Source organism: Aethalodelphis obliquidens, unplaced genomic scaffold, assembly GCF_003676395.1.
Source record: "Aethalodelphis obliquidens isolate GAN/ISIS:26980383/991018 unplaced genomic scaffold, ASM367639v1 scaffold26, whole genome shotgun sequence".
Classification (NCBI taxonomy): domain Eukaryota; kingdom Metazoa; phylum Chordata; class Mammalia; order Artiodactyla; family Delphinidae; genus Aethalodelphis; species Aethalodelphis obliquidens.
Window position 1 is genome coordinate 4,844,627 of NW_020837970.1, and position 14,169 is coordinate 4,858,795.

Consider the following 14,169-nt stretch of genomic DNA (forward strand, 5'->3'; position numbering starts at 1 on the left):
GTTCATTGCAGCTCTATTTACAATAGCCAGGACACGGAAGCAACCTAAGTGTCCATCAACAGATGAATGGATAAAGAAGATGTGGCACATATATACAATGGAATATTAGTCAGCCATAAAAAGAAATGAAATTGAGTTATTTGTAGTGAGGTGGATGGACCTAGAGTCTGTCATACAGAGTGAAGTTAGAGAAAAACAAATACTGTATACTAACATCTATATATGGAATCTGAAAAAAAAATGGTTTTGAAAAACCTAGGAGCAGGACAGGAATAAAGATGCAGATGTAGAGAATGGACTTGAGGGCACAGGAAGCGGGAAGTGTAAGCTGGGACGAAGTGAGAGAGTGGCATATCCATATATACGCTACCAAACATAAAATAGATAGCTAGTGGGAAGCAGCCGCATAGCACAGGGAGATCAGCTCGGTGCTTTGTGACCACTTAGAGGGGTGGGCTAGGGAGGGTGCAAGGGAGGCGCAAGAGGAAGGAGATATGGGGGTTCATGTGTATGTATAGCTGATTCACTTTGTTATAGAGCAGAAACTAGCACACTATTGTGAAGCAATTATACTCCAATAAAGATGTTAAAAAAAAAAAAAGCATCCAGTTTCTCACCATTAAGTGTGGTGATGTTAGTTGTAGATATTTATGCATGTTCTTTATCAAGTTGAGGAAATTTTACTCTATTTCTAGTTTGCTGAGAGTTTTTAATTATGAATGGATGTTGGAGTTTATGAAATGCTTTTTTTCCTGAATCAAATGGCATGGTTATATGATGTTTTTCTTTAGCTTGTTGATGTGATAGGTTAGATTGATTTTTTTAATTTTTATTTTATTTTGGAGTATAGTTGATCAACAATATTGTGTTAGTGTCCAGTGTACAGCAAAGTGATTCAGTTATGCATATACATATATACATTTTTTTCAGATTCTTTTTCCCATATAGGTTATTACAGAATATTGAGTAAAGTTCCCTGTGCTGTGCATTAGGTCCTTGTTTATCTATTTCATGTATAGTAGTATGTACATGTTAGTCCCAAACCCCTAATTTATCCCTCCTCCCCTTCCCCTTTGTAACCATAATCTTGTTTTCAAAATCTGTGAGCCTGTTCCTATCATGTAAATAAGTTCATTTGTATCATTTTTAAAGATTCTACATATAAGTAATGTCATATGATATTTGTCTTTCTCTGACTTACTTCACTTAGTATGATAATCTGTAGATCCATCCATGTTGCTGCAAATGACATTATTTCATTCCTTTTTATGGCTGAGTAATATTCCATTGTATATACATATACCACATCTTCTTTATCCATTCCTCTGTTGATGGACATTTAGGTTGCTTCCATGTCTTGGCTATTGTAAATAGTGCTGCAATGAACATTGGGGTGCATGTATCTTTATTATGCTTTTCTCTCAATATATGCCCAGTAGTGGAATTGCTGGGTCGTATGGTAGTCCTATTTTTAGTTTTTTAAGGAACCTCCATACTGTTCTCCATAGTGGCTGTAACCAATTTACATTCCCCCCAACGATGTAGGAAGGTTCCCTTTTATCCACACTCTCCAGCATTTATTGTTTGTAGACTTTTTGATGATAGATTGATTTTTGAATGTTGAATGAGTCTTGCATACCTAGAATAACTGTCACTTAGTCATGATGTATAATTCTCTTAATACTGTGCTGAATTTGATTTGGTCATACTTTGTTGAATTTTTGTATCTATATTCATGAAAATTATTAGTCTCTCATTTTCCTTTCTTGTAATGTCTTTATCTGGTTTTGGTATTAGGGTATGCTGGCCTCATAGAATGAGTTAGGAATTACAGTGGACCCTGTCCTGGACCCTTGAACAATATGACGGTTGGGGTGCTGACTCTCTATGCAGAGGAAAATCCACATATAACTTGGTCCTCTGTATCCACAGTTCTGCATCCATGGCTTCAACCAACTGCAGATTGTGTAGTACTGTAGTACATATTTAGTGAAAGAAATCCATATACAAAATGGATCTTCATAAGCTAAACTCATGTTGTTCAAGGGTCAACTCTATTCTCTCTGCTTCTGTTTTCCGGATCCCAGTTTCAAAAATTATTGTTATCATTGGTAGAGTCAACATTTATTTAGATTTACAACATTTTTTTTTCTTTTTTGATTAATTTGTGCTTTTATTTGCCAGTATAACTACAGTAACCTTCAAACTTTTTTATTCTAAAAAGCACATTTTACATCACAGTCCAACAAACACATATATAATGTGTATACATATATAAAAGTGAAACAAAGGTTTTGCCAAAAACGTCTACCCTGAGTGTTAATTCTTTTTAAGACTTTTTAAACTAAGGCTGAACTGCAGTGACACATCATAATCACCAAAGTCCCTAGTTCATCTTAGGGTTTGCTTTATGAAGTGAATAGTGTTGGACAAAAGTATGATGACATAAAATCATTATAATGTCATACAAAGTATTTTCACCGCTCATAAAAACTTCTGTATTCTATGTATTCATCTCCCCTCCCCCGCAAACTCCTGGCAACCACTGATCTTTTTACTGTCTCCATTGTTTTGCCTTTTCCAGAATGGCATATACACGGAATCTATTTTTCTTTTTTCCTTGAAGAGAGGGGTTCAAAGCCTTTATGCCTATAACACCACTCATGGCCCAGCCACACGTGGACTGGACAGGCTCCAGGTGGCAAACACCCCCACTAAATACTGTAGCTTTCCTTCCAGTACTGAGCCCTGTTCCACTGGTCCTGCCCAGCAGCCATGTGCAGGTGAAGGGCGGATACGTGTTGGGTATCTGTTCATAGGAAGGCCACAAGTTTTGTGCCCCTTGTCACAATGAACCCTGATTCCTGTCGGGTGTGTTTTAAACAGGCGAGCCATTTCTTCAGACCCCCTGCTCTGAGCACACCCTGATTTACAACATTTTTTAACCAATGTGTTTTCTGTTTCATCTGGCATTTTATTTCTTCATTGTTTTTACATATTTCTCTTAGCAGGATTCTGTAGGAAATATAATCTTGTAGGTCTTGTATTCTGAAAATGTCTTTATTTCACCTTTGCTCCTGAATAATAGCTTATTTGGGTATAGAATTCTCATTTACAAAGTTCACTCTAATTTTCCCTCAGCCCATTCATGATTATTTTTCATTATCCTTTGGTATCTATTCTTGCTGAGGAAAAGTCTGTTGTCAGTCTGAGTAGTCTTTGCTTTCTGATACCTTTTAATATTTTCTCTTTAGCGTTGATGTTCTCAATTAATGGGACATTTTAAACCTGAGGACTCATGTCTTTCTTCAATTCTGAGATGTCCTCAGGCATTTAAATCTTTCATCACCCTTATGTTCTCTGTTCTCCATTTTGGGAACTCTTATTCTTTACAATTGGAAGTCTCAACTTATTTTCCATCTTTATTTCTTTAGACTGAGTTTTGGGTACTTGCCTCAGTTAGATTTTATAATTTATTAACTGTAAGTTTGGGTATATCCAAACTGCTGAGTATACCTTCTATTTAAATGATTGTTTTAAATTTTTCAGTATTTCCAGTTAGTTCTTTTCAGTATCTGCCTCTTCTCATTTCATAGCTTCCTCTTCTTGATTTATGAATACCATCCTTTATTTTCTCTCAGAGGATTTTAATAATATATACTTATGTATGCGTATTCTAATTCTTTCAAGGTGTTCTCATTTTTGCCAGCATGAGTTATTGTATTGGTTCACTCTTTTTCATGGCACTAGATGGGCTCATGCATTTTGTCATTTTATCTGCGAGCTCTTTGCGCAAGGAGTTTTCTTCTTCACTGTTGGATATTTTCCTGGTTTGCAGATTCTGTCTTTAAATTTGATCTTAGGTTAGTAGTCTCCTGTTCCTGCTCTGGGCAGAGACTAAATTTTGTATATTGGGTGTGAGTCAGTTTCCGGTCATGTAAGTGCCCCTATACCCATGTGCTGCTGTGGGCAAGGGGTAGATTTCTGTTTACAAATCTAAGCAAGCTATTTTAGTCTATATTCTTGAGCAGAGAGCATGCTGTCCAGCCCTGACTTCACACCCAGGGCTCTCAGTTCAGTCTGCCACTGCCCTGAGTAAGGTGAGTATGGCACTGAAGCCTTGGTTCTTAGCACATACCTGACCTTAGCTCCCCATGAGTTCCCAGTAGCAGCCCCTATAGCTACAGGTTTCCATTCCATTTGGGGGTTTTGTCTTTCATTTATTTCTGTGTTTGTAGTAGAAGGGAATGTTTCAGTCTGTGCACACTCAGCCACCTTGACCTGGAAGGTCTGAGTTACTTTTATAATGGAAAGGAAAATGCATTCTAAAATAAACATTATGTATAAGAGGGTTAGCTCTATAGATATATGGTGTATCATAGAGATTAAGCACACAGCCTCTGGAGTTGGTCAGACCTGGTTTGGGAATCCTAGCCCTGTCACTTGCTAGCTGTGCAATCTTGAACAAATTATATAATCTGTGCATTCTACTTTCCCCCTTGCACAATGGGTATAACAATATTGTCTGGGTTATTGTCAGGACTGAATGAAATAATGAATATAAAACCCCAGGACAGTGCCTGGCACATAGAAGCTCCTCCCGCCCCACTTCCCAGGTCTTTACCTATTGAAACAGACATCAGAATCGGGCAGAGTAGATGGAACTGGCATTTTTATTACTGGTGGAGTTGTTGGAAATATATTGGGTAATAGATATCTTTCCTCATGCCGTCATCAACCCCATTTCAACAAATTGTGTTGTAATATCCAGGTCTATGTAAAGAGTTTATTATGTGTCTTAATACTGCTTTGTTGATGCCTCTCCAATAGTTCAACTGAATAGCAAAAATTTCAAAATATGTTGGTAACTTTTGGAGATTTCATAAGATGCGTTTGTTGTCTGTTTGTGTGGAGTTTTTTCTTTTGGTTGTGGGTGCTTTGAATGGCAGGGACCAGGTATAAGACTGGAGGAGAGTATGACTAGTTGGGCCTTGAACAAGATGCTAAATGTTATAAGTGATTCTGCGATTCCTTTTCTTAGCATGAGCTAAGTAGCTTGTAATGTTTTATAAAGTAAGACTCAGTTTTTCTACATTTCTCAGGTGCTTTCACTAGCTTACAAGGTCTTAAACATGCACTGATGGTCATATGTTTACATTTCCATCAGTCAGATACAAATCATCAGAAAACTATTTTTTATCGCCTCTCTTCCTTTTTTTGTATATGTGTACACACACACAATCAAAACCACAAACACAATGCTTTTATGTTTTTTCCTCCTGCAATCTGGACACAGGGACTCTTTATTCCTTTATTTACCTTATTTATGGCTGCGTTGGGTCTTCATTGCTGCGCGTGGGCTTTCTCTCATTGCAGTGTCTTGTCTTGTTGCAGAGCATGGGCTCTAGGCACACGGATTTCAGTAGTTGTGGCACATGGGCTCAGTAGTTGTGGCTCGTGGGCTCTAGAGCGCAGGCTCAGTAGTTGTGGCAAATGGGCTTAGTTGCTCTGCGGTATGTGGGATCTTCCCAGACCAGGGCTTGAACTTGTGTCCCCTGCATTGGCAGGCGGATTCTTAACCACTGAGCCACCAGGGAAGGCCCTCTTTATTCCTTTTTTAAAAATTGTGATAAAACCTACAAAACATCAAATTTACCATGTACACTATTTTTAAGTATACAGTTCAGTGGCATCAAGTACCTTTACGTTGTTGTACGACTATCGCCACCATCCATCTGCAAAAATTTTTCACCAAAACACAATGTTTTGAAAACTATCGGTTTTATCAAATTTTAACGCTGAAGAAAGAAATGTAGACTCGGCAACATTGGCACTCTCGCTACTATATTTCAGAAGCAATAAAATATCCTTTTTTGAAAAATCTCTTCCCATTCATTGCAAGTCCATAGTAATGTTGCTTTTGGAAAACAAAATTTAAAACAGAAAACAAATGCTTTGTCCCCTGCTGGTATGTAACAACTGAAGTTTATAACAAGGTAACTATTTTATATCCCTCCAAGCTAGTTTAAACTACATCCTTCCTGTTGTGTTCTATCTTTTGGACAGGTATGTAATTAAGATAGATGGTGTATGATCCTATAAACTCCCTTCCCGGAGAATGTTCTGGTCAAATTCAGTTTGTTACATTATACTGTTCTTTTATATGTCCCTTATTGTCATACTTAGCAGTCTACAAAATATCAAAGGTAGGTCACTTTCCTTCCTAAAATGTTTTCAACCTTTGTTATATCCATTAAGGAAGTTATAATTCTAAGGTGTCTGAATTTTAGTGCTGACTGGTTAGATCTTTTTCTGGTATTAAGTGTGAGTATGAAAGCAATGAAACAATTTGTGAGAGTCATCTTTCATTTCTACATTTTCTAAGAATTTTGTAATCCTAGGAAAATATCCAGGACATCTTACTAGAGTGTGGTGTCCTGAGCTCCATCCTTCTTCTCAGGGTTTAAGAATGTTCTAGACTGTTTTACAGTGGGAATGGAGCACCCAGGATCAAGAGAAGGGAAGTGTCTAAAATCTCTGCCGGGAGTGGGCATCCCCCTCCTGGGTGGTCACCAGGCAAAGGGTGACTGTGGAGGAAGGGAAGCTTCACCCTCACCTGGAGGGGCAGCTGGCAAGTCATGGAGGCTGCCTGGCTCCTTGGTGCTCCCTCAAGTTGCCCGCGGTGGCCCTTCTATCCATTTTTTTCTTATTTCTGTTTGAATGGTTTCTTCATCCCACTCCCTCTTAGTCTCCCCTCCCCCCTAGTCTAGAATAATATTTTCTAGTTTCCCAGAGCAAATCCCACACATAAGCCCCACATTTATGCAACTTTTGGTCTAGACCCAGAGACTTCCCAGTCCAGAGACCTTTGAAAACTCCCACTCTGAGATTCCTTTCTTTTCTACCTTCCACCCTGTCACATCTCACCCTGAAGGCAACGGGCAAACAGGGGCTTGGAAAGGAGAGGTAGAGCTACAAAGAGCAAAAAGCGGGGAGGGGTTAAAATTTCAAAAACATTGTCCCACTGTGATGTAAAGTAGATTTTCACTGATAGAAATAAGATACAGTGGTCCATCTCCAGCCTCAAAGGATAGTATCTTTTTTTGTTTTTTTGTTTTTTTTTTTGCGGTACGCGGGCCTCTCACTGTTGCGGCCTCTCCCATTGTGGAGCGCAGGCTCAGCGGCCATGGCTCACGGGCCCAGCCGCTCTGCGGCATGTGGGATCTTCCCGGACCGGGGCACGAACCCGCGTCCCCTGCATCGGCAGGCGGACTCTCAACCACTGCGCCACCAGGGAAGCCCAGGATAGTATCTTAAAAAAAAGAAAAAAAAAAAAAAGGAGAATTTGCTATTGAGAAACTTAAGGTCCTATGAGGAAAATACTATTAGAGCTAGTATTACAATCCTGTCTGCACACGGGAATCACCTGGGAGATTTTTTCTTAATGCCACAAGTAGGGTGCCTTGACCCACCCCTGGAGCCTTCAGTTTAATTGGCCTGGGGTAGAGCTCCATGAAAAGCTCTTTTTAAAATATCCCCAGGCATTCAGTGTAGGACAGAAACCCTCAGGATATAAGCAGGGCTGCCACAGTGCCTGGGCCCACAATAATTTCAGGGCTCCACAAAAATGTTTAATTTATTTTAAAATTAGGAGAAAAAATGAACTTTAAGGTGGAAGAAAACGTGTTACTATATAATATCAAAATATTTTTCTTTATACCAATGCCTTCATAAAATACAATTTTATATATATACAGTTTATATATATAATTATATATACAATTATATAATACTATATATATTTTATTTAATATATATTTTATATATACAATTAATATATAATTATATGTATATAATTATACACACACACGCGCACACACACAAAGGTGCCCAAGGCCCATGTAAGTCGTAATGCAGCCATGTATTAAAAGGACCAGCATAAGGGTACATCTTTGAATATCCCTAAATATAGCTGTTCAGTTCACATTAAGTTAGCACATTGAAATATGTCAGTGATGTCTGCGCTTGGTATTGGTGATAATGGTGCCTGAATTCCCCTCTGTCATGCCCTGTCCCCTACAGATGGTTCAGGGGATCTCCATCCTGTTTCAACCAGCTACCTGTAAATTTTCCTGTGTTGCCAGTGACAGCCTAAAAGGCATCCTTGAGTGTCTTGTCTTCCATCCAAACATCCAGTATCTTGCTGATGTTTGATTCAGAGCCACTGACCAGGTCCCTAAGGTCAGAATAGACTGGAGAGCTCAGAGAAAAAAAGCAACGTTGGCCCTGAGCCAGAGGCCCGGGGAGACTCTGGTCCCCACCGACGTGGGGCTCTCTGCCTGGGCTATGTTGTCCTCTCATGCCCCAGCTCAGCTGTTACCTTTCCCCTCCTGTGGGCAGCTTCCTAAGGCTGAGTGACACATACCTTGCTGCCCCCTTGCCCTCTTTCCAAACCCATATCCATATTTTATTTTTATTTATTTATTTTTAAAAGAGAACGCTTTAATACAAGGAAGAATTTTTTTTTTTTTTTCCGGTACGCGGGCCTCTCACTGTTGTGGCCTTTCCCGCTGCTGCGGAGCACAGGCTCCAGACGCGCAGGCTCAGCGGCCATGGCTCACGGGCCCAGCCGCTCCGCGGCATGTGGGATCTTCCCGGACCGGGGCACGAACCCACGTCCCCTGCATCGGCAGGCGGACTCTCAACCACTGCGCCACCAGGGAAGCCCGCTCTCCTTTTTTTTTATTATCAGGAAATACCTGCCTGGAAGTGGGGGTCAGTTGCTGATTAAATGCTTTTTCCACAGTTAACAAATACGTACCGAGTGAACACTTTGTACGGCTCCTAGTGTGAGGGTCTAGAAGTAGATTTGTGGCGTTCGGCACCACCCTCTCCTTCAGGAACTGCTCATCCTTTGGCTTCTATCAGAGACTTCCCTGGTTCTTCCTGACGGCTCTCTGGGACCCTTCTCCTTCTCCCTTGGCTGGTACCCACTGCTTCCTCAGCCCTTAGTGAGGGAACTTCACTCTCTTCTCCTGGCGCCTGGTCCAGTCCTTACTCTTCTTTACCCTCTACTTCCCAACCCCGCCTCCTGCTGCCTGGGGGGCATTTCCACTGAAAAGTGCCATCCTTACCTCACAGTCCATGGAAACTTCATCATCCCTCATAAAACAATCATGCCTACTTAAGGTGCTCCAAGCCACCAGCCTTGAAACCTCAGTTTTGTCTTTGCTTTTTCCATTCCCACACTGCACACATTTGCTCCCCAACTCCTAGGGGTCTTCTTTGGAAATTTTTTTCTTCCCTCTCCCTCCCTGCTGCAATCCCCTCTCATCACTTTGCTGGTTCCTGGGCTGCCGGTTTCTGCCATCCCAGGTTTCCAGGGTCATTTAAGGGCCCTCTGTAGGATGCAAGTTCCATTCCAGCCATTTTGAGGTATCCAAGTGCTGTTTGGTTAACTTGAGCCCCCTCACTTTGATATTGGATGCCTTTTCCACCATCTGGCCCCATCCCCCATTCTAGTATGATTCCCTACAGGCAGCCTCCATTCAGGAAAAGCCAGACCACACTCTGAATACTGTTCACACACCCTGTCCACCTTGGGTGTCTTCCTGGACTCACCTGCATCTGGACCCATTATTTCTAGGATAGCTCAACTTCACTTTCTCCAAAAAGTCTCCTTTGACCATTGCTGCCTCTTTTGGATAAGTAGAATCCAAATCTCCCCACCACCCCCATCACTATTATTTTAAATGTTTGTTTTTTTTAGGTACAAGTGACATTTGGCATTATATTAGTTTCTGGTGTACAACATAATTCGATATTTGCATATACTGCAAAATGATCACCACAATAAGTCTAGTTAACTTCCAGTTACAAAGATTTTTTTCCTTGTGCTGAAAACTTTTAGGATCTAATCTCTTAGCAGCTTTCAAATATGTAATTCAGTATTATCAACTATAGTTACCATGCTGTACATTACATCCACATGACTTATTTTATGACTGAAAGTTTTTACTTTTTACTCCCTTCACCCCCTTCACCCGTTTGAACCCCCTCAGTTCCTCCCACCTGGTAACCACCAATCTGTTCTCTGTATCTATGAGCTTATTCTTTTTTGTTTCTTTTTGTAGATTCCACATATAAGAGAGATCATATGGTATTTGTCTTTCTCTGACTTGTTTCACCTAGCACAATACCCTCAAAGTCCATCCATGTTGTTGCTAATGGCAGGATTTCCTTTTTATGGCTGAATAATATTCCTTCTTTTTGATGGCTGAATAATATTCCATTGTATGTTTATACTATATCTTCTTTAGCCATTCATCCATCAAGGGACACTTAGGTTGCTTCCATAGTTTGGCTATTGTAAATAGTGCTGCAATGACATTGGGGGTGCATATATCTTTTCAAGTTAGAGTTTTCATTTTCTTTGGATAAATACCCAGAAGTGGAATTGCTGGATCATATGGTAGTTCTATTTTTAATTTAGGGGGAACCTCCACACTGTTTTCCATAGTGGCTGAAACCAATTTACATTCCCACATCCTCACCAACACTTGTTATCTCTTGACCTTTTGACAATAGCCATTCTGAACAGGTGTGAGGTGATAGCTCATTGTGGTTTTGATTTGCATTTCCCTGATGATTGCTGAGCACCTTTTCTCGTACCTGTTGACCATCTGTACGTTTTCTTTGGAAAAATGTCTATTCAGATCCTCTGCCCCCTTTAAAATCAGAGTGTATTTTTCTTATTAAGTTGTATGAGTTCTTTATATATTTTGGATATTAATCCCTTATCAGATATGATTTGCCAATGTTTTCTTGCATTCACTATTACTTTTTGTCTTTCTATATTGTAATTTTAAATTATTGAATTTTCAAGTGTCTATTTCATTCCATACGTCAACAAACATTTACTTATTAGCACAGGTTGTGTGATATTCCATGTCTGTTTTCTTAGGCAATCTTCACAACCTGGTGGGGTGGGTATCCTCCCATTTCACAGGTAAGAAAACGTTTTTTGCTCAAATTCCCGCAGCTGGTCGGCATTCTGCAGTTTCCCCTGGAGCGGGCCTCAACAAGATACCAGAAATCTGACTTCTAATCCCAGTCCTACTACCATCAGCTGTGTGACCTTACGCATCTCACTTCCCTGCCTCCATAACAGGGACGGACATTTATTATTGGCGACACCTCCACCAGTATTTCTAGACTTCGTAGGTGCTCAATAAACACTTGCAGATTTGATTGTGGTAGGAGAAAAGTTATACCTTAAAGTTTCCGACCAGGTAGGGAGAAAAAGTCTGCCTGTAAGGGTAGGGAGAAAACTGGGCCAAGGGGCCATGGGGAAGGGACAGAAGGGAAGTCGGGGGTGCGGAACAGGCAAGGCTCCTAGGAGACGGGGAATTTGGAACTGCCGGGGCTCGGAGGTGAAGAGTACCGGAGACGGCGGAGGGGAGGTGGGAGGACATTCCTATCTGGGGAAGGGTGAGGACAAAGCGTAGCTGGAGAGGAGTGTGAGGCCTGATGCGGTGGGATGGGGAAGAGGTGCTGGCTGAGGGGCGGGAGCGTCCCGGCCGAGCCGAGTAGGCGCGGTGTCGGGGTGCGGGGAGACTTGTCCCGAGGGCCGGGGCGGCACGAGGGCACGCGGGAGTGCAGGGAAGGCCCGCCGAGCTGCTGGAGCGGGCGGGACTAGCCGGCTCGGGCGTGGGGCGGGGGGCGTGCGCCGGCCTCCCCAACCCGGGCGGCCCCGGCCCCAGCCCCTCCTCCCCGAGGGCGGGCGGGGCGGGGCCCGGGCTCGCCCGGCCTCTTGGCGGCGCCGCGGTCCCTGCACTCGGGCCGGGCTCTGCTGGCTGCGGCTGGAGCGGGACCCGGGCGGCGGCGGCGGTAAGTGAGCCCGGAGCGGGCGCGGGGACTCGGACTGGGAGGCCGAGGTGTCGTCGTGGGCGGCGGGGTCCGGAGGGGCTCGGGCCCGCTGTCCGAGCCGCGCGACGCGCCGCGCCCGCCGCCAGGCGCGCGGGTCCCGGGGGCTGTAAAGTGCGCTCCTGGCTCCCGCTCGCGCGCCCTGGCGGGGAGACGTGCAGGACAGATGGTCGGGTTCCCGGGGGCCCGCGTCGGGGCCGGGGCGAGGGAGGGGCTCCGAGACCGCCGTGTAGTGAAGAGGGGCTGGCAGCCTTAGCACCCTTGCCTCGACCCTCGGGCTCGAGTGACTGCTGCGAGTGAGCCAGGGTTCCTCCCGGACCCAAGCGAGCACCTCGGTCCCTGTCGACTCTGTTTTACTTTATTTCTGGGCGTGCTGGTCTCGACCATCCCTTGAAAAGAAAGGGCGGGTGGGCGTCCCTCTCTCCCTGGCTTTCCCGGTCCAGGCAGGTCGTCCTGAAAGACCCCGCCTCACGTACGGCACACATCCTAGCTTTCCAAGGGACTTTTCCAAGTTGCATCACTGTTTGGCCTCTACACAGGTGCTTGGCTGTCATGTTGGAGTTAGTTACAGAGGATTTTTTAAAAAAACTTTGTATATTTACTCTGTGTATACCCCTTCACCCCAAGGCTGCGGTGCCTTTCCAACGCTGCTCACAACGCGCTGTTCAAAACACGTTGCGGATTTCTTTTGGGTATTGGTTCTCAAACTTGGCTGCACTTCTAGAGAGTTTTAAAAAATTCTGATGCCTAGGTCCCACCTCTAGAGATCCTGATTTAGCTGGTCTGGGGCGCAGCCTGAGCAATGGAATTTAAAAAGCCAGGTGATTCTAATGTGCTTTGGGTTGTGCTTTTCGCTTTCCACACCCACTTTCTGCACTGTTAAGAGGAGATCATCTCAGCTGCTCTCGATTCTGCCTTGTGTAATCCACCTTTGCACCTGAAAAACCTGTGGGCTGGTGCTTTCCAACTTTAAACTGTAGATGGTGCGTTTTTCTGGAGTTCCCTCTGCTTCTACCTCTCTCTTCACAGAAAATATTGCTAGTGCACTTTCTGCCAAGTAGGTGACAGTGGAGGGATTAAAGTCATGAAGTCCTTGCAAGGGTCAAGGTTATGCTACAGGGTTCTTATTCAGGGAAATTAAGTGATAGTTTGACTTGTCCTATTTGGAAAGGATTTCAGATTAAAAGGAGGAAAAATAATTTAGGAATCCATCAGCTTTTGGAGATCCTCTGGCACAGATTATGATTCTGCATAAATGTGTGGGGAAATTTTTTAAGAATGCAAGCTGACAAGGTCCTTATTATTTTGTAGTTGATATGGTGTTAATATGTGTGTTAAGCTTCATTGTGTAGATCGGGCTTATTCCCACTGTGTGATTAAGCCCAGCAGATGTAATTAACACAGTGTATCTTTCTTGTTGATAGCATAATATCTGAGTTAGGGAATTGGTGCCTACAGTAGCATGACACATCTGAGGTGAGACCTTTGCCACTTGTCTAATGATCTTAAAAATGATAGGGAAATAGGCATAAGGAAAAATCGAATATATGGATACATTGACTGAATTTGAGCATATGTTTTCTTATAGTGTGTTATTGTGACAGTCTCCTGGGATCTTGGTTAATTTACTGTGGTACCTAAGTATGATGTTTGTATTCGATTCCCACCTGTATGCTACGTGGCCACAAACCAGTGGATTTCATTTTTTTCTTAGGCGCTGGCCCTCTATGTGACATTTTTATTAGTAGTGGTGTGACATTCTTTTAAGAGAATGCCCTCCAGAGTTGGAGGAAAGTTTGTGTTCATTTCTAGCTCCTAACGTGAGTCAAAAGAACATTCATTTTGAAAAAATTCAAAATGGTAGAGTTCGGTCCCAGTTGGTTTCTCTCTCTTTCCCATCTTCCATTACCATGCGCTGCTCCTATCCCTGTGCTCAGTTGCTGGAAGTGGGGCCGCGGTGGCATTGGGCTTAACTGTCTTGGCTTGAGAATGGAGGTTATGTGGAGGGCATGGTCTCACAGGGTGGCCCCTGGCCGGAATCCTCAACCTTTGGGGGAAGAAGACCATATGGAAAGTGTTTTCCTACTGTTGAGTTTTTTTGTTTTTTTTGGACCAGGCCAACAAAATGAAGCCATGTTACTGACTGGTTCGTTAACTTGCTAATCTTATCTCCATTTAGGGGCAAAATGTTGATGATGCTGTCGAACTCCTAGTGCCTGAAAAGTTACACCTGAACAGCAATGG

General features: G+C 43.0%; 1 non-coding gene across 1 annotated transcript; it reads right to left on the reverse strand.

Annotated features, from left to right (window-relative positions):
* Positions 1-2,796: 2,796 nt before the first annotated feature.
* Positions 2,797-2,926, reverse strand: LOC113629389 (small nucleolar RNA SNORA11). Its single transcript, XR_003436520.1, has one exon. It is a non-coding gene; the product is annotated as a small nucleolar RNA SNORA11 (small nucleolar RNA).
* Between the last annotated feature and the right edge of the window lie 11,243 nt (positions 2,927-14,169).